This window comes from Mauremys reevesii, linkage group 4 (genome assembly GCF_016161935.1).
Source record: "Mauremys reevesii isolate NIE-2019 linkage group 4, ASM1616193v1, whole genome shotgun sequence".
NCBI lineage: Eukaryota > Metazoa > Chordata > Testudines > Geoemydidae > Mauremys > Mauremys reevesii.
This window is the reverse complement of record NC_052626.1, coordinates 25,811,331-25,834,472: the sequence shown is the minus strand read 5'-3', so window position 1 is coordinate 25,834,472 and position 23,142 is coordinate 25,811,331. Positions and strand designations below refer to the sequence as shown.

The 23,142-nt window shown below is 41.2% G+C and overlaps 1 long non-coding RNA gene across 2 annotated transcripts; it reads right to left on the bottom strand.

The window, feature by feature from the left end:
- Positions 1-1,702: 1,702 nt before the first annotated feature.
- Positions 1,703-17,594, bottom strand: LOC120405191. Of its 2 annotated transcripts, none has more exons than XR_005598421.1 (3): positions 17,558-17,594; positions 17,115-17,306; positions 1,703-1,941 (listed from the first exon to the last, which is right to left on the bottom strand). It is a non-coding gene; the product is annotated as an uncharacterized LOC120405191 (long non-coding RNA). The 2 variants fall into 2 exon arrangements; XR_005598420.1 differs by having other exon boundaries at positions 17,115-17,309; positions 17,558-17,590.
- Between the last annotated feature and the right edge of the window lie 5,548 nt (positions 17,595-23,142).

Genomic DNA, 23,142 nt, shown 5'->3' with positions numbered 1-23,142 from the left:
GTGATGAAGAGATCCTGGCTGTCTGGAAAATCAGCGTTGTAAGCGCTGTCGACTGCCCCCCCATCTCCTTCCTCATCTTCCCCATCTGCGAACATCGCCGAGGAACTGGCCGTTGACACTATCCCATCCTCAGAGTCCACGGACACTGGTGGGGCAGTGGTGGCAGACCCACCGAGAATGGCATGCAGTGCCTCGTAGAAGCGGCATGTCTGGGGCTGGGCTCTGGAGCGTCCGTTTGCCGCTTTGATTTTTTGGTAGCCTTGTCTCAGCTCCTTGACTTTCACGCGGCACTGCGTTGCATCCCGGCTGTATCCTCTGAGTGCCATGGCTTTGGAGACCTTCTCGTAGGTCTTGGCATTACGTTTGTTGGAGCGCAGCTCCGAAAGCACAGACTCATCGCCCCACACAGCAATGAGATCCAAGACTTCCTGGTCAGTCCATGCTGGGGCCCTCTTTCTACTCTGAGATTCCCTGGACTCCTCTGCTGGAGAGCTCTGCATCGTTGCCAGTGCTGCTGAGCTCACCACGATGTCCACACAGGAAATGAGATGGACTGGCCAGACAGGAAAAGGAATTCAAATTTTCCCGGGTCATTTCCTGTGTGGCTGGTCAGAGCATCCAAGCTTGGACTGCTGTCCAGAGCGTCAACAGAGTGGTGCACTGTGGGATAGCTCCCAGAGCTACTAAGGTTGATTTGCATCCACACCTAGCCTAATTCGACATAGCCATGTCGAATTTAGCGCTACTCCCCTCGTCGGGGAGGAGTACAGAAGTCTAACTAAAGAGCCCTCTATGTCAAATTAAATAGCTTCGTGGTGTGGACGGGTGCACGGTTAATTCGAATTAACGCTGCTAAATTTGAATTAAAGTCCTAGTGTAGACCAGGCTATAGTTCCTACGCCCCATTGATCCCTGGCTTCAGAAATGGCCCATAGTCATCCCTCAGGCTGCCCTAAATTGCATCAGGTGGACTGGCTTGTCACAGACTGGCCTAGGACCAGGAGAGTGAAAGACTAATTTAAGCTCCTCTTTGCACCTTGACCTTCTAGTTCTCACCCTTAGCACAGTATCTGGCCCTAGCATTTTACAGATGCAATCAGGTAAATGCTAGTATTGGCACTTGCAGTTTGGTGTCTATGAAACCAGAGGCCATTTGTGAAAATCAAACCTAAATATTTTAACCAAAATGCCATTAAAGTCTGTCATTTTTGTCTACTTATGAACATCTGGCACTGCAGATAGACAGTAATAATATCCAGTCTGGCATAAAAACATTCCAGCATAATTAATTGAGACTCTATAAAAAAGCATAATTGGCAAATTGGCACACTACTAACATATTAATACTCTGACCCTTGCTATATGAGCCTCATGAATTCAGATGAATTATGTTGCCATAGGATGCTGTGATAGACATAGAAAAGTGAAGTAGTGAGGTGACAGAGCTCAGTTGCACGAATCAAAAGGTTGCTCTGTTCAAAGACAAGGATTAGTGTTAATAATTTTCCCCCAGGGAATGAAATATTGGATCCAGGTTCATTTAAAGCTTGTAGGTACAGAATGAATGTTGTCATGATGCAGAAAGGAGAAGATACTTGTAACTAGGTTATTTTAGCTCCTTTTATTTGATAAGAATGGCCTAAGAGATAAAACTTTCTAAGATGCTTTCACACATAATTGTCTTTTTATTATTATTGTTCACATTTACACATAGGAATATATACACACAGCACTAGTTACAAGCCATTTACACCCTTATGTAGCTTGTAAAAATACTACAATATTCTGTGATAATGGTCCAATGACATTTGCTATTATTATTGTCATTGTTATTATTACTGTTATGGTGGTTGTTCTGCTGCAGCAGCGTCTCAAGGCCAGGGTCAGGGCCACGTTGTGCTCGTGTATGCAATTAAAAGATGGTTCCTTGCCCTTAAGAGTCTAAAAATTAAGTAAAAGACAAGAAACAACAGGTGGATACAACAAACAGAGCACAAGGGAGTAGTGAGATAGTTATGATTCATGTAATAAGCAGTGGTCATAGCACACCAGCTGCCTAACCGTTGTCAAGTGTTCTGTAGGCATCATGAGACAGGTGTATTTTAAGAAAGGCCTAAAAGATGATAACATAGTGGCTTTGAAGAGCTTCTTCCTTCCACAAGATGTGGCATGGGACAAAGTATGAAGGTTCATGTTAGAAAATTTGAAATATGGTGGCATGGACCATGATAGCATTATATTCTGGCATATAATTAGTATTTGTTTTGGGTCTCTTAGATACACCAGGATGAAATCTTTGCCCTCTTAAGTCAATGGCGCAACTTCCTATTGACTTCAGTAGTGCTAAAATTTCACCCTGAGAAAAGAGGTGATACACATGTAGCTTTTGAATCAGTGTATGCCTGATAACACCTCAACTGTGTTTGTATAATACAGGGCTAATTACAGGACCTTCTGGAAGTGAGTATTTTCCTTCTCCAGTTTACTTCCATTGAGTTCAATAGGATTGCTTATATAAATAAAGATGCTCAATGTGAAGAAGTGTTTGCAAGACATAGCTGAAACATGTGATATATTCTTTCTCATATTTACTATATACAATACTTGGGAATATTTTTGTGTGTGGTATTTTATATATAAGGTGAAATAAATAATTCATACACAACGACATATTGTGTCTGTCTCCAGTTATTATATGAGTATGTTGTTAATCTGCTTAGCGTTCTGTAGAGGTTTCATTTTTCATGTCTCGGCTACTTATATAGCTTCAGGCTTCTTAGTAAATTATAACATATTGAAATTATTTGTATGGTTTTGGATTCATATAAATAAGTGGGCCTTCTAAGGGTTGGATTTAAATGGCTTCCTTGCTTTCTCAGTATTTCATTTGAGGAGATATATATCCTGATTCACTTATTTATACTAGGTTTACACAGAAATTTTCACAATTTTGAATCTTTTTCCATTCCAAAATGGAATGAAAACTAAAACAAAACAAAAATTGAAATTTCCTGTGAAATGAAAATCTGGGCAAAAAAATTGTGGTCAGTGTGCACATTTTTGTTTGATAGAACTGAAATTTTTCATTCTGATTTTGACTTTTGTTATTTCATATTATATAATGTGAAAATTGAAGCAATAAGTCACTTTGAAATGAAAAATTGAAATATTCTGTTCCAAAAAGGGTAAAACAGAATGTTTCAACCTGCAAACTGAGCCTTTTACCTCAGTGCAAGTGAGGGGAAATTCAAGCTACAATAACTGGTTTGAGGAAAAACATGGAAATGCTGGAAAGAATTGTGGCCCAGTTGAATTTACCATGTTTTTCTGTCTCCTTACCTGTTTTCAATATCACTCCAGAGGATTTTGTTTTATTTTAGAATGTTATTGGTTAGTCTAGAAAAGAAGGCTCAGATTCTGCTATAATTTAAACTACCGTAAATCCATAGAAGTCAGTAGACTTATTTTGGATTTGCATAGAGTTAACTGGTAGCATTACTTTTTGGCTATTATGTTCTTCCACGTTTCTCCAGTTAAAGGCCTCATTACACCCTCTATTTTGGACATGGTTCTATAGCCCCGTCACAACTTGGTTGTTTGTTTGCTTTCCAAAGATTTTATTTTTGAGAGAAGAAACTTTTGGTTTTTCTGAATAAATTTCTGGGAGGAAGGAGGAAAGATGGGAATTAACCCAGTGGCTATAGTCTCATTAAAGTTAAAATAAAAGGAAGAAATATCTGCACTTGGTACATGTTTTTAGGAAGCATGTTCATTTTTATAATTTCAATTAACTCCAAAAGGGAGACTTGGTCCTTTCCAGATAGTTCTAGATGTTTAAAATAGCATAATAAATAAATAAATAAATACATACAAAAATAAGTGGCTCCTTATGACATTTTTATAAATGACATGCAGACTTGGCTGTACCTTTGTAACTAGCCAGTTAATAGAACTTGCAATCCACTTAAAGAGGAACTCTTTAATTTCCAGCCTTTCCCCTGTCTACTCCCAAGACTTCTGATTTGTTTTGATTTATGAACATAACTTGACATATCTCCAGATGTTTTTAATATATTTGAGAAACTGGGTGATATCTCCTGGTCTGTCAAAAACATTAATAGGACATCTGCAAAGAGGCATGTTTTATATTTAGCTTCATCGGCATGGATTCCTTTTATCCACGAAGTAGTTCTGAGAGTTTCTATTAGGGTGTACATGATGAGGTCAAACAGAAGAGGAGAAAGAGAACCCCCCAGTTCCATTTCCCCCATTGTAACTCGAATGGAGCTGTGAAACTGTGCTAATGTAATCCCAATACAATCAATCATTTTTGCCATTCAAAGTCTGAGAAACAATTTTGCCATCCCTCCCCCCTCACCCAGTGTAACTGTGCAGCTCTCAACTTATTACCAGTAATGTGAAAAAGACACAGATGCAAACTTATCAAAGACTAACCAAGACAGGATATCTCTGATCCCTTGGAGCATGAGCTTTCGTGGGTGAATATGAAGTGGGTATCCGACGAAGTGGGTATTCACGCACGAAAGCTCATGGTCCAAAACGTCTGTTAGTCTATAAGGTGCCACAGGACTCTTTGCTGCTTTTACAGTTCCAGACTAACACAGCTACCCCTCTGATACTCTGATCCCTCGATTCTCTTAGGGAAACTCCTTCCACTTAATGCAGTGCATGATAGTTATTTTCTCAAGCTCTCTAGAGACGTCTGAAATTTATTTTCAAGGGTGTCTATTCATAATATGCTGCTTTTCTTCTGCTGCTTTGCATTTATTTATAAAGTGGGATTATTTTTTTTAAAAATATGGTCTGCATGATGCATTATTCTTTTCCCTTTAACATTTCCCCACACCCAAGTAAACCCTTAAGAAGGGGTGAAAGATGTACTCATTTTGCCGACTCTCTCCTGTTTTTCAAGGAGGATGACTAAGTGATGATTCATTTATTTAGAACCAGGTTCAATGAAAAATGTGTCTGCTTTCTATACCGCACAACCTCTCTCCATCTCCATGGAAAGCTGGTTTGGAGAGAGCCTTTTATAGGCTTCAGCATATTCAGGGGGTGTAATTCCATATAAACCCCACCCTTATTGATTAAAAAAGCTTGTAGCACCACAAAGCCCCACCTCAGTGGGTATACTAATAAAAAGAAACAGCACCATAGCTAATCACGCGCAAAGCCAGATCCTCCAATGGAGTAAATCATCATAGGCCAATGTTTACACTGATTTTACACCAGTGAAGCATCTGGCCCTTATGTGTGGAAATGAAATAAAAGATGAGGAAACACACTTAGAGATTAGATTTGCCAGATTTCTTGCTGTTGCTTTTACATAAGCCTCACTGCTTTTCTGTGGAATTTTCCTGATACATTTAGAGTTCCTTCTGAACTTGGCTGAGAGACAGAAATACATTTCTGCTTTTTCTCCCCTCCTCATTGTTTTTAGTTTCTTTTACAGTTAATTTAATTTAATGCTTGTGAAAGTTGCTAGGTTAATAGTCCTGGAGACCAAAGCCTTGTGTTTATCCACAAAATAGATACATGGGCAGTAGCTGTGCAAGCTTCCTTGTGTCGCCTCAGGGCTGTTCCCAAAGCCTACAGTTGCAAAGTGATGGGAAAACATTCTTTTTCTGGACTATAGCTTGTTGGAGTGGGAGTGTCTAGAGCCTGATGTTTCACTTTCGCCTGCCAGTGCAGATCCCTATGCTACTTCTAGTGATGGAACTAGAGGGGATGAACCAGCTCTTTAGCTGGTTTAACTTGGCACAACTCCATTTTGCCAGCTGAGTGTCTCGCGCTATATTTCTTTTAATCACTTGATTTGGTATGTCTCTATATACTATTTTATAAATGTAAATGTGAATGTGAGACTGGCCAGGGGTTATTCTATGTTACCCTGTCTTCTCTCCACATACCAAAATTGCCTAAAATGGCTGCCATGGTACTTCAGTATCAAATATAAAAAAGCCTCAGACTTGTGAGTGTATTCATAGATTCCAAGGCCAGAAGGGACCATTGATCCTGATCTTCTGTATAACACAGGACATAGAATTTCCCCAAAATAATTCCTAGAGCAGCTCTTTTAGAAAAATCTTCCAGTCTTGATTTAAAAATGGTCAGTGACAGAGAATCCACCATGACCTTTGATAAATTGTTCCAATGGTTAATTACTCTCAGTGTTAAAAAATTATGCCTTATTTGCCAGTCTGAATTTGTCTAGCTTCAACTTCCAGCCACTGGATCATGTTATACTTTTCTCTGTTAGACTGAAGAGCCCATTATTACATACTTGTTCTCCATGTAGGAACTTACAGACTGTAATCAAGTCACTCCTTAGCCTTCTCATTGTTAAGCTCAATAGATCAAGCTCCTAGAGTCTATCACTATAAGATGTGTTTTCTAATCCTTTAATCATTCTCATGGCTTTTCTCTGCTCTCTCTACAATTTATCAGCATGTTTCTTGAATTGTGGGCACCAGAACTGGACACAGTATTCCATCAGTGTTCACACCAGAGCCAACTACAGAGATAAAATAACCTCTCTACTCCTACTTGAGCTTCCCCTGTGTATACATCCCAGCATCATATTAACTCTTTTGGCCATAGTGTCACATTGGGAGCTCATGTTCGGTTCATTACCCTCCATGACCACCAAATCTTTGTACTCAGTCACAGCTTCACAGGATACAGTCCCCCATTCTGTAAGTATGCCCTATGTTCCTTGTTCCTAGATGGATACATTTACATTTAGCCATATTAAAATGCATATTGTTTGATGCACCCTGTTTACCAAGTGATCCAGATCACTCTAAATCACTTACTTGAGCTCTTCATTATTTGCTACTCTCCCAATTTTTGTGTCATCTGCAAACTTGATCACTGATGATTTTATGCTTCCTTCCAGGTCATCTATACAAATATTAAATAGCACAGGGACAAGAACTGATTCCTGTGGGACCCCACTGGTAACACACCTGCTTGATGATGGTTCCCCATGTACAGTTACATTTTGAGACCTATCAGTTAGCCAGTTTTTAATCCATTTAATATGTGCCATATTAATTTGATATCATTCTACTTTTTAAATCAAAACGTTGTATGGTACCAAATCAAACACCTTACAGAAGTCTAGGAATATTATGCCAACACTAAAAACTTTATCAACCAAACTTGTAATCGCATAAAAAATATCAAGCTAGCTTGACAGGATCTATTTCCCATAAACCTGGCTTCATTTGCATTAATTACATTTCCTTCCTTTTATTCTTTATTAATTGAGTCCTGTATCCGCTTCTCCATTATTTTGCTTGGGATGAATATCAGTCTGACAGGCCTATAATTGCCTGGGTCATGCCATTTACCCTTTTTAACTATACACACATTATCTTTCTTCTGGTCTTCTGGAACTTCCCCAGTGCTCCATGACTTATTGAAAATCAACATTACTGGTCCAGCATTCCAAACTGAGCTCTGAATCTTTTGTGGCCCTCAAAAGTTTCCAAAAGTGACATTCTGATTATTTGAAAAATTGCCCAAGACAAACTGAAAACAACTTTATGTGACATTTCTTGTAAACTTTTACTCTGACTTCTGGCCTCAGTGAAAATTAACAAATAAGGGAATTACTGTATAAACTAGGGAAAGTGCTCTTTTTTTTAAAATTTGAGGTTGCTCAGAAGGGAAACTAATGCATTTAATCTTTTCTTCCACAATGATAAACACTCAGATATATTTTTGCAGTTTTCATTACAAGATTCTTTCTGAAACACCACAAATATAGTTGTATTTGCATGTCTCTTGTATTGTTTTGCACTGGTTTTAGTCCAGTGACCTCCGTGGAGTTACTTCTGATTTACACCATATAAGTGAAAACAAAATCAGGCCCAGAACTTTCACAAATATGTAACGTGCTCCTCAGGCAGCCTTTTGGTACTTATATTTCAGATAGGCTGCTCAACGTGTCAGATGATGCACAGGATGTATCTACTCTTCCCAAAGAATTAAAAAGGCTACTGTTTATATTTGTACGTACTATTATTACATTTACTTGTTTAAAGTAGGATTTAAGTCAAGTCCCATTGACTTTCAATTTATACTAGATATTTATATGGCCCTCATTATCATATGATGTGTGTCACATTTTTATGTTTGTCCTCAACCCCGCGACACAGGGCAGTACTATTAGCCAATTTTGCAGATGCAAAACTGACTCTAAGGCCATGTCTACACTACAAGCTTTGGCCAACACAAGTTACATTGTCCAGTGCACTTTTGGGGAAATTTTGTCAATGCATGGTGGGGCAGAAACAAGTTGTGCAGGAGTGACTGGGAGCAAGGCGTCAAATTCTCATCATGCCCCATCCTCCATTTCATAATGCCATCCATGGACCCCAATTTCTGCCTTTTTAAAAATCCCACAAACCACTGTTGCACTTCATGCTGACATCTGACAGAAGCATGGTGCTTGCACAGCTCTGCACTTTTGCCATGAGCCTTGCAAACACAGAATGAATCATCCTCTGGTATTTGCAGAGCAGCAGGAAGAACTGCAGCAGCGGGGGACATGATGATTTAGTGGGAGACAGATTACTGTGGGATATAGTGAAAACCAATTCAAGGTTGTTGGTGGCATTCACAGAGCAGCTGCAGATAGTGGAGTGCCCCTTCTGAGCCTGAGAAATGAGCCCTGACCAGTGAGATCGCATTGTAATGCATGTCTGAAACAGTGAGCAGTGGCTGCAGAACTTTTGGATGTGAACAACCACATTCCGGGATCTGTGTACCGATCTCTCCCCAGCCCTTCAGCACAAGGACACCAGAATACAAGCTCTACTGACAGCTGAGAAGCCAGTGGCAATCCCTCTATGAAAGCCTGCAGCACCACATTGCTACTGGTCAGTGGAAACCATTCTGGAGTTGGAAAATTCACAGTGGGGGCCATTGTCATGCAACTGTGTGGAGCCACACAGGACTGTGACTCTCAGCAATGTGCAGGACATAGTGGATGAATTTGCAGAAATGGGGTTCCTGAATGGCAGGGGGGCTATAGAAGGCATATCCCTATTTTGGCATCAACACATCTTTCCGCAGAGTACATCAATAGAAAGGGCTACTTTGCTATTGTTATGCACGCATTGGTGAATTACTAGGGACACTTTACCTATATTAATATTAGCTGCTCAGGGAAGGTGCACAATGCTCACATTTTTAAGAGCACAGGCCTGTCCAGAAAACAACGAGAAGGAACATTCTGCCGCAAGAAACAGATTACATATTTGGGGGGCTATAAGGAATTGTGTGATGTTTGATGCACATTTATGAATATAAGTCGGTCCATTAATGCACCTATTAATTTTGCAGTGCTTGCTGTATATTTATAATTATTACACAGTGTCACTGATCCTGTGAGTTCTGTTGCCCTATACAATAACAAGTAGTGGGTACTTTCAATAGTGCTATGCATTCTGCAGCATATGTGAATTAAAAAAGATGAATTATTTACCAAAACGTATGTTTTTACTGCATGCCAAAACCAGTGCAAAAAAACCCCAATGTGCCATTATAAACAAATACAATAAAAACATCTCAGATGAATGAATGGAACAGAATTTAACAAGGGGAAAGAACATTCATGTCCATTTGAGTTCATTTTGGCTATGCACACATCAGTCGTGGGTCTCATAGGTCAGTGTATGTGTAGCTGGTATAGAGTGGTATGGATAGGGTTGCAACCCCTGATGCCAAGTGCACTAATGGGGAGAAGGAGGGGGAAGGAATGGGGAGACACTGAAAAGGAGGTCTCCATTGACTCTAAAAGGAGACAAGCCCATGATTGTGGAACTAGTAGGTCAACAAGAGTCTGCAGCATCTGTGTTCGATGTCAGAGAAGCCCCATTATGTCCCGGTGCACCCCCCCCCCCCCGTGTCTTGGGCCTCTTTCCTTTCTGATCTTTCCCTCTCCACACTGACTGCAATATTCTCTTCGTGATCTGATGCAGCACTGCTTTGCAGGATCTCCTCCCTATTATGGTCAGGCGTTCTGCAGGAGAGAGGGGACCTCAAGGCTGCAATTGCAACAGCTGCAGATAAAACACCACACAGAGGTATCGTATTTATAATCACGATGGATAGCAAAAGTTACGTTTCAGAACTCCCTTCCCATGCTGCCTTGAAATGTCTGTGCACAGCACTGCTCTTCAGCCACAACCACGGTGAACATGACTCAACAAGGGTGGGGAGAGAGAAGAAACGAGAAGGGAATTGTTCAGTTGCATGAAACAACAACATTTCAGCCCGTTTCCATGGATATGAGTGCAGGGCAATGGCACTCAGCATTGGCATGGTTTTGGGGTGATGATTTTAGCGGCTATCTCGCTCCGAAGGGTAACAAAGGCACAGAGAACACAGCTGCTGGTGGCATTCCAAAGCTGCATGAGCCCATATTCTACTAGCCTGTTTACTGCAATGATGCCTACCGAAATCATTGTGCACTGGTGTGGGAGAGTGTCCTACCCTGGAGGCAAAAATAAGGCTGTCTTCCTTAGAAATCTTCATGAGGGTTGCAGATCACCTCCATGAAAGCTTCATGGAGATCTCTCAGGAAGATTAAAGGAAATCTCTTTCTACATAAACTGCTTCGCATCCCCCTCCCCCTCCAGCTAACTCCAGCTCTCTTTGTTGTACCACTATCTCTTCTAGTAGGAGTACATTAATGAAAAGTCAGTGCCCATTTCCTGCTCCACTAGGGTTGGGTCCCAGCTGTACATTTCAACATTGTAATAGGAAATGCAGTCCTATCTGAGGTTCCTTCCCCTCCACTGGCCTTGTCCACACTAGGCTGCCAGGACTGACTAGATTGCAGTGGAGTCTGAAACAGCTCCTGGCTCATGGCACAGCTGGACCACGCCTCATCCCCCAGTTACATCTCCCGCATCCTCCTCCCTATTCACGGCAGGTGTCTTGTGTCTCAGGCTCCTCAGAGTATCCACAGTGGTCTGTGGGGTGATGATGAAGTGTTCACCCAGTGTGGGAAGCAGCTTGTTGTAAAAGCGGCAGTTCTGTGGCTTGGGACCAGATTGACTCTTGGCCTCCCCAGTCCTCTGGTATACCTGCCACAGTTCCTTCGCTTTCATGCGGTACGTATGCTGATCCATGTCATACAAATTCACCTGCATCTCCTGTACAATCCTGCTCATAAGTGTCCATGTTTCTGCAACTGCTCTGTAGCTGTGCCTGCACAGTTTCTTCTCCCCACAGGCCCGAAGAATCCAATACCTCCTGTCTATTCCAGGCAGGAGCACATCTAGACCATGTAGCCAGCACAGTTGGTTGGGCAGTTGCACATGGCAAGGGAGAGCTGCAAGGTGTACTCGACAAGCTGGACGATCAAGAACAGGCATTTTAAACATGGGAGTTTTAAATGGGGGCAGCTTCCAGTTCACAATCGTGATGAGAGCAGTCAGTTTTGGGCACAGTGGGACAGCACCTGGATACACTTGCACTGTGTTTACAAGGGCTCAACCCTGTTTGGAGAGGTGGTGTAACTATATAACAATAACATGGAGCTTACTTTGATGGGAGAAAAATTTGAGTGTAGAAACATGCACAACTAGGTTAATGCAAGGTTACTTAAGTCAACCTAACTGTGTTGTGTAAGCCAGGCCTAAGTAACTTGTCAAAGACCACATGAGAAGCTGGTATCTGAACAAGGAATTAAACTTGTGTTGTCTCAGTCCCAGACTAATTTCCTAATCCCTGGACCATCTTTCTTCTTGGAGAGCAATGAAGGCCCCAGTAGGAATTTAGGACCATGGATACATTGAAGACAAAAGCTGCTTTTTGGAACAATGACTGTCACAACTTGGCAAATCTTACCTGATTTTTGGTTAAAGTTCCTTACCTTGCAAAGCCCACTGAGAGCACTTAATTAAATCCAGCTGAGATATTCAGGTAGGAAAAGCTAGCAGTACAAGGGAAAGAAACTATAATGATCTTTCATGTTTCTGTGGTGCCTTTTATCCCAAAGGAATCTAAAGAATTGTATAAACTATGAGAAAAATGCTGACCTGAAGAGCCCAAGTGCAATAGGAGAAAGTTGGTGCAAACAGCATATTTCTCCTGCCCACAGCACACCCCAATACCACAAGGGGAGAATTCCAGCCTTCCTCTATCTGAAGCACCAAAATAGGGGAGCTGGTGATCTAGACTGATTCCCAAGGAAATTCCTGTGACCCTATTTACAAATAAAGTCATAGGAATTGCAATACCGCAGGAGACCAGTGATTCATCAAGGCTTCTAGCCCATCTCTGACAGGGGCCAGCACCAATCAGTTCATAGGACGGTACAAGAATCTCCACAGGAGGAAATGCTTCTTTGTCTTCATCATAATTGTATTATTACTTTTTGTGTTTATGCAGACATGGATAGTAGGGTACTTAAGGGAAGACATGCTGCTCTCTTGGAGAATTAGGGTGAATTGCAGAGCACATAGCAGCATGGGACAGCTCTGCCATCCCCTGCACCAGCAAGATGGCTCAGCCACATGGCCAGCACTGTTTCACTCTTGCCCTTGCATGACTCAGTATGTTAAGGGTAGGACTGAACTCTTCATAGATTTTTTACAGGAAATACTGTGTTAGCACTGAAATGCAGTCTCCCCTGGGTGGAACACGGTAGGTCCACAATAGCAGATTGAGATACTGCACAACAGTTCATGATCGGAAGGAAGTGAAGAATACCATGCAAAACTAAACCTATAGTTATCCAAATTGCAATTTAGCCACACCTTCTTGTCAACTGTCTGTAATGGGCCACTCTTAGCACTTCAAAAGTTATTTCTCCTCCCTTGGTATCCTGCTGTTAATTGATTTATCTCGTTAGACTGACTTAACACTTGGTAAAGCACCCCACATCCTTTCATGTATTTATACCTGCTCCTGTATCTTTTACTTCATACAGCTGATGAAGTGGGCTCTAGCCCATGAAAGTTTATGCCCAAATAAATTTGTTAGTCTCTAAGGTGCCACAAGGAGTAGATTTTTTTTGCTGATACAGACTAACACAGCTACCACTGAAACCTGACATTTTTTCTTGTAAAAACAATGTGATGTAAAAATCATTAAATGACCACAAGTGGGCACAGGACCTCAGTTTTACTGTATGTCTCCTCCAAAAGACATCACCTCCCACCACAGAAAAGTCCCTAACACCATGCTAAGACCATATTAACTGAGTGAATGGAAAGCCACTGATTAACAACAGCTGCAACTGCAAGGTTTCACTTGGATGTTTGTTATCCAAAAACCGATCAAGTTGATCATACATAGGTCATGCTTTTCCGGCAAGAACTCAGCTGCGGATGGTACAACTGAAGGAAGGGAATATATGATAAAGAGAAGGGCATAAAGGATTCACCTTGCCTAACCTACCCTAAGTAAAATAATTAGTATAGTCAGGGATACAGTAGTTCAACAATAACACATCTACTTAAGTTTATACGTAACACTGTGGTATGATCTTGTTGCCTAGCCATTAGTCTGTATGTATGCTGTCAATAATTATTGCACTGCGCATGAGGACTGCTAGTGTTGTCACCATGTAAAATAACTGGTTTACGGGGTTGGAGTCACCCACTGTTGCCCTGAGAGAGGTGGGAGACCTCCGGCGCTAGTCTTCCTCCCATGGCAGGTTCAGTGGTTGAACAAAGATTATGACTCTCACCTCCTCAACTCTGAGTCATTGACAGATAATCTCCCCTCCCACAGAAATATGTGAGAAACTGTTCTGGTTAGAGCTAGGGAGGCATGTGTAGAATCATAATGTATGGCGCTTTCAAGTACAAGACCTGCTGCACATCTTTCAGTTCTCGTTTATCTTTACAACTGATCTCAGGCTTTCAGCAGTTTGCTTAGTGGAGGGGGAGAAAGAAGAGAGAGAGGGCTGTTAGTGTCACCAGTTCCTTTCAGGTTTGGAGTCATCCTCGGCTATATTGTTCTTCTGGAGGGGCTCTTACTTCTTCCTGCACTATGTCCATTGCCCCTCCTCTGGATCAGCTATGTCTTACTACTCTAATTAAAAGTTAGGCTGCTGGTTTAGAACTGGCGTGACCTATTTGGTAAGGCAGGGCTAGCAAGCTATGGCAGTGGATGGGCATATCAGCTGAAATTCAGAACATAGGAAAAGGAAATATACAGCTTGTGAAAGATGAGTGCTTTCCCTGTGTACAAAGAATGCAGATTGTGCTGAACAACATTATGCATGTTTGCTGCACTCTGGCTGGTTTCTGGTACAATGAATATTAAACTAAGCGAAGCAAATAACTACAACTTTTTAATCATATACCCGCTAGGAATGTGCATGGGCGCTGATATTTAGATTTAGTTTACATATAGTTTGAGCAGGCCGGGGAACAGAGCAGTTCTAGGACTTGATATGTTGCAGGTTATATTCAGATTTGGCTACCTATTAAATGCACTGGTCCTTCTCTCTCCTTCCTCCTATCAGCTATTTCTTTTTATCCTGGTGGCTGGGTGCAGATTGTTCTCTCTTCTTCCCTCCTCATACAGTGGAGGGACAGCTCCGGGAGTCTTCCTTCCTTCATCCCTTTTAAGAAACTGAGAAAAGCAAATTCTTCTATCTTGACCCACACAGAAAAGTTCCATACTCTATCTTACAACTCAGGATGTTTTCTCCCTCTGGCATAATCCCCTGATCCAATGGCAGGCTAGGAAGATCAAGAATGAAGTAGTCAGGGTTTCCAGCAGGAAGGATTTGCTAGCCCTATTTCAAGAGCAACACCTAGGGGCTTTTTAGATTTGTTCTGGTGGCAACTAGTGGGACTTTGAGATAAAGATTTGGTAATAAATACAACCATCCAAGGATGGAAAGATGGTGAGGCAACCCCAAAGACTCCACTCGAACCAGCTGACTCATAATCAGAGCTCCCATCCGCCCCAAGCACCTCTCTAGGCTTAGAATCAAGAGGCTATTAAAACACACACACACACACAAAATGTATCACTGGATAAAATTACCAGCAAGCACAGAAAGCATCTATGCAGAAGACCTCAGCTCAAATGCCATCTGGGAATTTATGGTCCTCCTCTCCACAGCTTGAGCTGGGAGACCAGATGTTTTCAGCCTCTGATGTGAGCCAGGGGAAGCTCAGTGGCCCACCCTCTTATGCTGAGGCCTCAGGTCTGAGACAGGGGGTATTGAGAATGAAAAAGAGGAATATGGAATAATTGGAGAGGGGGATTGGATGGGAAAATCACTTAAAACTGGAACATGCAGGCCAGTGTCATTGGAAGCCATGGAGTATAAGACACTTGGCAGTGCCTGTTAATGAATAAACAAACCACTACTTTTCTTTTCAGAGAGCGACTAACCAAAACCAAGCAGCTAAAAACTACTTTACATTTTAACTTTAATGAGCACTCTAAAATTGTATCGTTATGATGCTTAAACTAATAAACACTTTCCCCTCCCCAGAAAAAAATAAGATGTTCTTTGTATTTATGTTGGCACTCATGCTTGGACTCTGATTACTTATCTGGATAATTAAGCAATATCAGTGAGGAACCAGATACCAGAAATCTGATATTAATCCATCCCTCTTAATAGTAACACAAAGCCAGTGGGGTGGAAAGCAGCCTAGTCTTCTTAATCCCCTTTTACCAACATTTCGGCATCAGCACATCTCATTTATTTTCAAAAGTGGTTCAAGACATACGATCACTGGCTTAAGCCTAATTTGGTCTTTAAATCAAAGTATGTTCAGAAATTCAAAAATAGTCAAGATTACTACGATTTCTTGAGGGAATAATTCACAACTAGGACATGACTTTCCAATGCGAACAGCTAAATGATTGTTACTTGTTTGTGCCATTCTGAGGCACAGTACTCTGCTCAGAATTAAAAGAAGAATGAGGGATTGCAGCAGAAGCCTTGGGACCCCATTGCTATACTTATCAGGTGTGTGATATTGCTAGTGTAAAAATAGCTTGAGTATCTTCTACAGCTGTTGGATCAGCCCCCAGTACAGAACAATCCAATCTGAACATGTCACACAATCTTTGTTCACTTTCCCTTCCTTGTTTTTTTTGTTGTTTTTTCAACATCTGGCCCAGTATTTTTATTTTTAATGTCCACACTGTCCTTTGTAGAGCTGGTTGAAACTGAGGATTTCCCTGTCATGGAAAATTTCATCAAAATTTTTGATTCCATGAAAAAAAATGATTAAATTAAAATGGCATTTTTTCCAACTGAAAACTGCTTAGATGAAAATTTTCTGACCAGCTCTAGCTCTGAGCTCCCCACTGGGTGGTGATACCCCCCTGGTTCCTGGCATAACTTCACTGGCTTTACTGGACATGTAACCATACGCATTTTGCTCATCATGCTTAAAGGAACAGAAAAACAAACAAACAAACAAAAAAACCCTGCACCATTGTCAAACCAGGACAAGAGGTCCAAGCATAAAAGCCAAACTGTGCCTTCTCTTCTGTTCATGCCCCATATACTGTCACCTTATCGTATTAGTAATTGCTAACATTCACCTATAGATATTGAACCTGGAACATTTTGACCTAAAAGCATGAGGACTAAATTAGCCTAGTAGCAGACTTGTAAACCTCTTATGGTCCAGCCACAAGAGGGGGGCAAAGACCCACATAGTATTAGCACATGTTCATGTTCAAATCTGCAGTTTGTACGCTCCAGTCAGCTATTTCTGGTTGTACTGTATTGGACTGTACACTTGCATGTATGCAACTGCATGTGCCTCTTCCTGAAAATCTAGACAAACATGTCTATATAGCAGTGTTCAATAAGGCAGTTAGAATAGGTCAGCCTTGAACTTGAATCTGGGGGTCTGAAATATTGACAATTGGAATTAGAACTCAAGGACAAAATTCTGACAATAAAAGTATTGGGCACTTCTATAGTAACTCTTGTTCAAGGGTGTCAGAGCACTTTGTAATCACTTATTAATTAAGCCTTACATTATTAAAACCATTTCACAGAAGGCTGAATAAACTGAGGCACTGAGATTAAGGGACTTGCCTAAGGTCTCATGGGAAGTGTCACAGAGTCCACTCACTGTTAGTAGAGCTTCCTCCTCACTCTGGTAATTAGCTACAGACAGGCATTGCATCCTCCTCTGGCTGTGGCTTTCCTGTCATCCTTTTGCCCTACAGACCACCTCACTCCAGGAACTGCAGCCTCTTCTTCATGACTCAGCACTCCGGCCAGGTCACTACATGGTTCCTCCTTCCAGGGTGGTATCACAGTCCTGCTATACAAAATGGCAGTCTTCACTTCAATGCTCTGACCTTGCTACTCCTCCAGTGGTAGGGGAACAGACCTCTAACTCCAGGTTCCAGCTCAGGGGCCCTCTAATTAGCAGCTAAGCTCTGCACTACTATTCCTTGCTGCTTTTCCCCTAAGCCTGCTCCTACTTTTCTGGCTTCCTCCCCTTTCTGGGTTGTCATCCTCCCAACACCCAGAGAATACTATCAATTACTCTCTATAGTCCCAACACACCTCCCTTGATCCAGAAAGTGATTGCAGTCTACCTCCCTATAGCCCCTTTCTGCTCCCAGCTCCTGTGTTTTATACATGCCCCTCCTGTTCCTGTCCAGCTGAGCCTGCTTCCAATTAGTGGCCCCTAACAGCCTAAATCTCTCCTCAGTTCACTGTTTAATTGTTGATTGGGCCCAACTGGCCTAATTCCGCCCTCTCAGGGCCAGTATGGGGAATATGCCCCATCACAGGATGTCAGTAGTAGAACTAGGTGATTAGCACAAAAGCCTGGACTTTCAGTCACCTACTCTAAACACTAGACAATGCTTCCTCTCAGCAATTACAGCAGGATTCTAGCAACTAGCCACATCTAGGTTAACGTTCACTGCTTCATAACATTTTGCAAATAGTAACAAATCGGGGGAGGAGGGGGTGAAGCTCATGTAAAGTAATAGTAAAAACTTAGAAGCATCACCCCAGTCACTTTATTTTCAGAGGTCCTAGAAACTAGCCTTTTCCAATCCTCCTACATCTACCATCAGAGACAGACACACTTTTCAGCCCAAGAACCTCCTGGAGAACGCAGTTCTCCCATGTATTTTTTTATTAAGCAATAGTGCCACCGTGCACTGTACAGATGGGGGAATCTATCACGTTATTTATAAAATAATTAGCCTGCTATTTCAATGACAAGAAGGAACGGCAGCGTGTAGGCAGCAACCTGAGGTGCTGCCTTTACCTACCTCTTCATTTTTGTATTTGTACAAAAACAGTAAAATGTTTTTACAGGCTAGGCCAATAGTGCCACAGGAATTGAATTAGAGCATCCTTAATTAATATGTCAGAATATAAGAAATGATGAAAATATGTATAATTAAATTCTTGTACTAAAAACAGGATTATAAAATGTGACTAAAATAGAGCAGTGTAGCATTTTTTTTAAATTGTCACAGTTTCTACTGGCTTTGTGCTGCATCACACTTCACTATTGGGTAGCTGTCTGATAGATAGGTCACCCAACAAATTAGACACCAATTGTCAAGATGAAAAGAAATCTCCCAATTTTGTGACTCTCGCATTATTTTCAGACTAATGTACTGTAGTGACAGCTTGGCACCCTGGTAACCTGTATAGGCAATAAGACGAAGCTGCTCCCGACAGGTGCTTCAAAGAACACACATCTTGCATAAATTAAATATATATTTTATATTATGTGGCCTAAATTTTCAAAAGGGACACATGGTTCTGGGTTCTTCAATTTTCCAGGTGCTCAGCTCGAGACACTCGAAAAAGGATTGATTTTCCCAGGTAGATGCTCTGTGCTTTCTAGGGTTGCTACCCCTCCAGGTTTTCCCAGGATTGTCCTTTTTGTTCTTGTTGTAGTAGCTGTTATGGGAATTCTGTAAGGATGCTCAGTACACACTGCCAGCTGTCCAGTTTTATCATCCTGGATGGCCCTGGTTTTTGTATCTCAGAGGTGACAATCCTAGTGCTTGCTAAAAACCTGGCCCCTTAAAGTATTTCAAGTTGGACTCTCCAAAACTGGGTCAACCAAAACAATGATACTTTTGAAATGCAGTCCTAAATTTGTCTGCTATTTGGCAAATAACTCTGCAGGCTGGTTTTCAATGTGTGTTTTTTACTCAACCTGTAAATCAGAGAAGAAAGGCACACTGCTTTCTCATGGAAACTTTCTGTTTGTTCTTTCTTTTTGCTGTGCTTTCATTAATCTAAATAAAAATATTTTAGACTAAAATCATATGTTTATTTTTTTCTTTACTGGAGCATCATAATTATTATACTGGAACTTATAAATGCCTAGTAGTCTACATCTGATTTAAAGAGTGGTTTTAGTCTTTTATATAAACAATGAGATCAGTTTGTGAAAAGCAAACAGGGTAGTCGTCTTACAAAATCCCACATAGACTGTTGTATCATGTTAAATGTTATTTATTCAATCATTCAGTGTATTGATCTTTTAATAAGTGCTCTCTCTCACCTGTTACATAATTTCTCACAACAGGATTCAACATCCTACATCCCTCCCCCATTCATTGGATCTTTAAATGTTCTCAAAGGCCTGCACCCAAAGTAAGACATCAGCGTTTAAATGGGTACTGTCCAGATGACTCCACTGGCATGAGAAAAGCCATGAACTACATGTAATGAAAGAGCCATGTGGGGAAAATGGAATGTTCTGCTCCTGCACTTCTGTAGCATGATATCCAGCTTTTCAAACAGACAAAACCAAATATTCATATTGGTTAACATTTAACCCAAACTAATAGGCCCAATTGCATGTACTCAAATAAATCATAATGTATTTTCAATTAGTTTGCACTTTCACTAGCTGCTGTCCTGAATAATTAGGAAAACAATTCACATTTCAGTAGGAGATGATATGAAGTGTTATTCCTGTGATAATTACCAAGCTGCAGTTCAGCCTCCTCTGCTCCCACCAGGTCATCAGGGCACAAAAGAGGACACCATGAGAGCATTAATGAGCTCTCATTGAAGATGTTAAAAAGCTTGTATTGATCTGTTTGTCCAAGAAGGAGATATTTAAGCCTTTCTGCTGAGGGAAGGAGAGACAGAGATTCATATCACAAAGCCTTTTATCCAGCCCCTTCTGTTTCTGGCTTCAATATTGCCCAGTCTCAGCATGTCTGGTTCCAGAGGTCACACTTTTAAACTTTCATACTATTTTTTTTTATTTTTCCTTTCTTCTTTTTGTTTTAAAAAGATAATATACAGTGTACACTTAACCTTTAATCCAGGGATCCCTTTATGCAGCTGGCTCTTTTGCAGAATAGGATTCACATACATAGACTCCCACCAATCCCTCTCCCCAGCCCCCCTTAATTGTGTGCAGGGTAGTCCAGATAAAGCGAGATGCAAAATTTTGTCTATCCTCTCAAACCAGACTTTTTGGAAGGTTGATCAAAATTTCCCCTCCACCATCACAACATTGTTGTGAATCTCTGTACTTGCTATTTCTGGCAGAGAGCGGAAGTAAAAGTACTGAAATGTTGCAAAATAGCCAGTTCTTGTGGTATTTTCAGAGGAGGCTTCTCAGTGCAGGCAGGGTAGGTGAAAGCCTGCCCTGTTTTGAATTATATGCATTTTTATGATCTATACCTGCAGCAGTAAATTGGCTCCAAGTTCACATATTGTATATGTCTGTTTTACCTACTCTGTTTTAAAAGTCAGGATTAGCTTCCAGTGAGTATTCCTGGCCTGTTTGGAACAGGAAGTATGGGATGTGAGGTATTCACTCATGCAAATGTAATGGGATTTGTTTTCTCTGTATCACACTTTTAAAATGCAAAGGCCTCTGAGAAGCCAGGCAGCCATTTTGTGAGCAGTTGAGTGCAGACCATCCCAAAGGAGACACACTGTGTTCTCTCTCATGGTTACTTTTTTGTATCTGTTGTTTTCTTAATCTAAAATAAAGACCATTATGACTGAAAGTATCTGTTTGGGTTTTTTTGATGTATGGAAAAATGAAACACTGGGAACCTAATGATAAAATCTATTCTCACATGAGATTTCTAATCAAGTTTCGCATATCAGAGTGGGTTGGATAATATAGCTAAGATTCAGCCTCTGAAGGTTTTGAGATTTGCTAGTCCTTACCTTGGATAATATCCAATTTACCCTGTGCTTTGACTGCTCCTAATTAACTCATGTCTTCCTGTCAGGGACACCCACCTATTTATAAGCATTCTGGACCAAATTCAACCCTGTTTTGAGTGGGTGCTACTCAGCAGAGTTGAGTGGAGTTATGCTGATTTACACCTGCTTGATTTTGGCCCTGCATATTTATTAGTAAGTTTATGAGTATTGTTTCATGCTAATAGAAAGTCTGAAGTGGAAGAACTTTACAGTAAGCACCCTTTTGTGTCACAACGGGTCATCCTGTCCTGCAGTTCCATTTATGCACCTACATAGGGGCCTCAGGGCTCTATCTTTTGAGCTCAGCTATTTCTCTCAAGTCCTGCACCACTTGAAAATCAATTCCTCTGCTTTCCTCTGTGTAATAAGAGTATTATGCCCTGGACTGGAACTTGGATTAGTAAGATCTTAGTGAAAACAGTGGCATAGTAAAGGTCTGGAAAACTTACAGTGACAATATAGACCATAGTGGTAAAGCCATGGTACAGAAAAAAGAGAAACATTTGGACTGAATCACGCATGTGATCTGGTCTGACAATGGCTTGAAACCTTCAGAGACAGACAGCCTCGCTCTGGTAATGACATGTTATTGATATGGTAATTTTTATAGTAACAAATCTGTAGTGGAGGTACTCTGTGATAGTTTCTTGCTTGAAAAAAGATGGAGAAGAAGCTGGTCTCCACAGTTCTGGTGGGGCATGCCCAATACCTGACACAACATACATGCCCCAGCAGATCAGTGCAGCTGTTCTGGCTGGCCCATCGAGCTCCGCCCATTTATCATTTATTCTACCCACTTGCCATCCAAGTCCATGGGGTTGGCGGGAAAAGACACACATGGTGACCTCTCAGAGGTTGCTGTCCACTCTGTGCTGCTCCCCACCATATGGTGTGCTGGATGGGCCACACACAGGTGTGCTGCTACTGGTATAGGCATGAGGATGGAACTTAATCTATGTGATCAGGCAAGCTGAGGGCCCTTGAAAACATGATGTGCTGACAGAGGAGTGCTGGTAGCTCCCATGTGTAGAATTTGCATATTTGTTTGGAAAAAAAACAGAGAAAATCAGACACTGGAGCTGGGTGAAAACAGACACCCTTTTGAAGTTACTTCTTTGTTTCACCCCTTTGTACCCACTGTCTGGGAACAAAACAAGTCATTCAAGTGTGGCTTTCTTAGGGTCCATTCCTGCTCCCATCAAAGTTCACTGCAAATACTTCAACTAGCTTCAACAGTCTTTAGATCAGCTCCAAAGTCCCCCAGTCTTGCTCGCATGGAAGTCATTGGCAAAACTGCCATTGGCTTCAGTGATGCAAGATCAGGACTCAAATGAGCATTTTGCTATCACAGAGGAAGATGAGGTTCACTTACAATACTCCCTGGTAGTAGAGAAAGGGGAAGGATACAGATAGCTGCAAATGGAGTTGCAAGAAAACCGGAAATCCCTCTGATCTATCTATCTATCTATCTATCTATCTATCTATCTATCTATCTATCTATCTATCTATCTATCAATCATCTATCACCTCTTTCAAATGCAATTTGTTTCCCTACCATATTTGTGATATCAGGCAAACCAAAAAAATTGAAAGATTCTCCCAGGTTCAAATGGAAATACAGAATTGAGGTTTCATTTCTAATTGATTTTTTATTCTCTCCCATAATTTCATTGGCATTTTATTTGCCGGACTCTGTGAGTCCGAGAATAAAAAGAAATGACTCTGGTTTACTTGCTTTGGGTGGATAGTTTAGGGTACTCTTCTCCTGATGGTATTCTCTTAGATCTGAGCAGTTTGAAACCTGCAAGCAGTGCCTGCAAATTGCATATTCTTAATGCAAATTGCAGATTCTTAAAAGGATGAAAGGAGAGTTACACATTTCTGATGCTAAGTTTTATTTAAGTTTGAAATTAAAGGGCTTCCCTTTATCC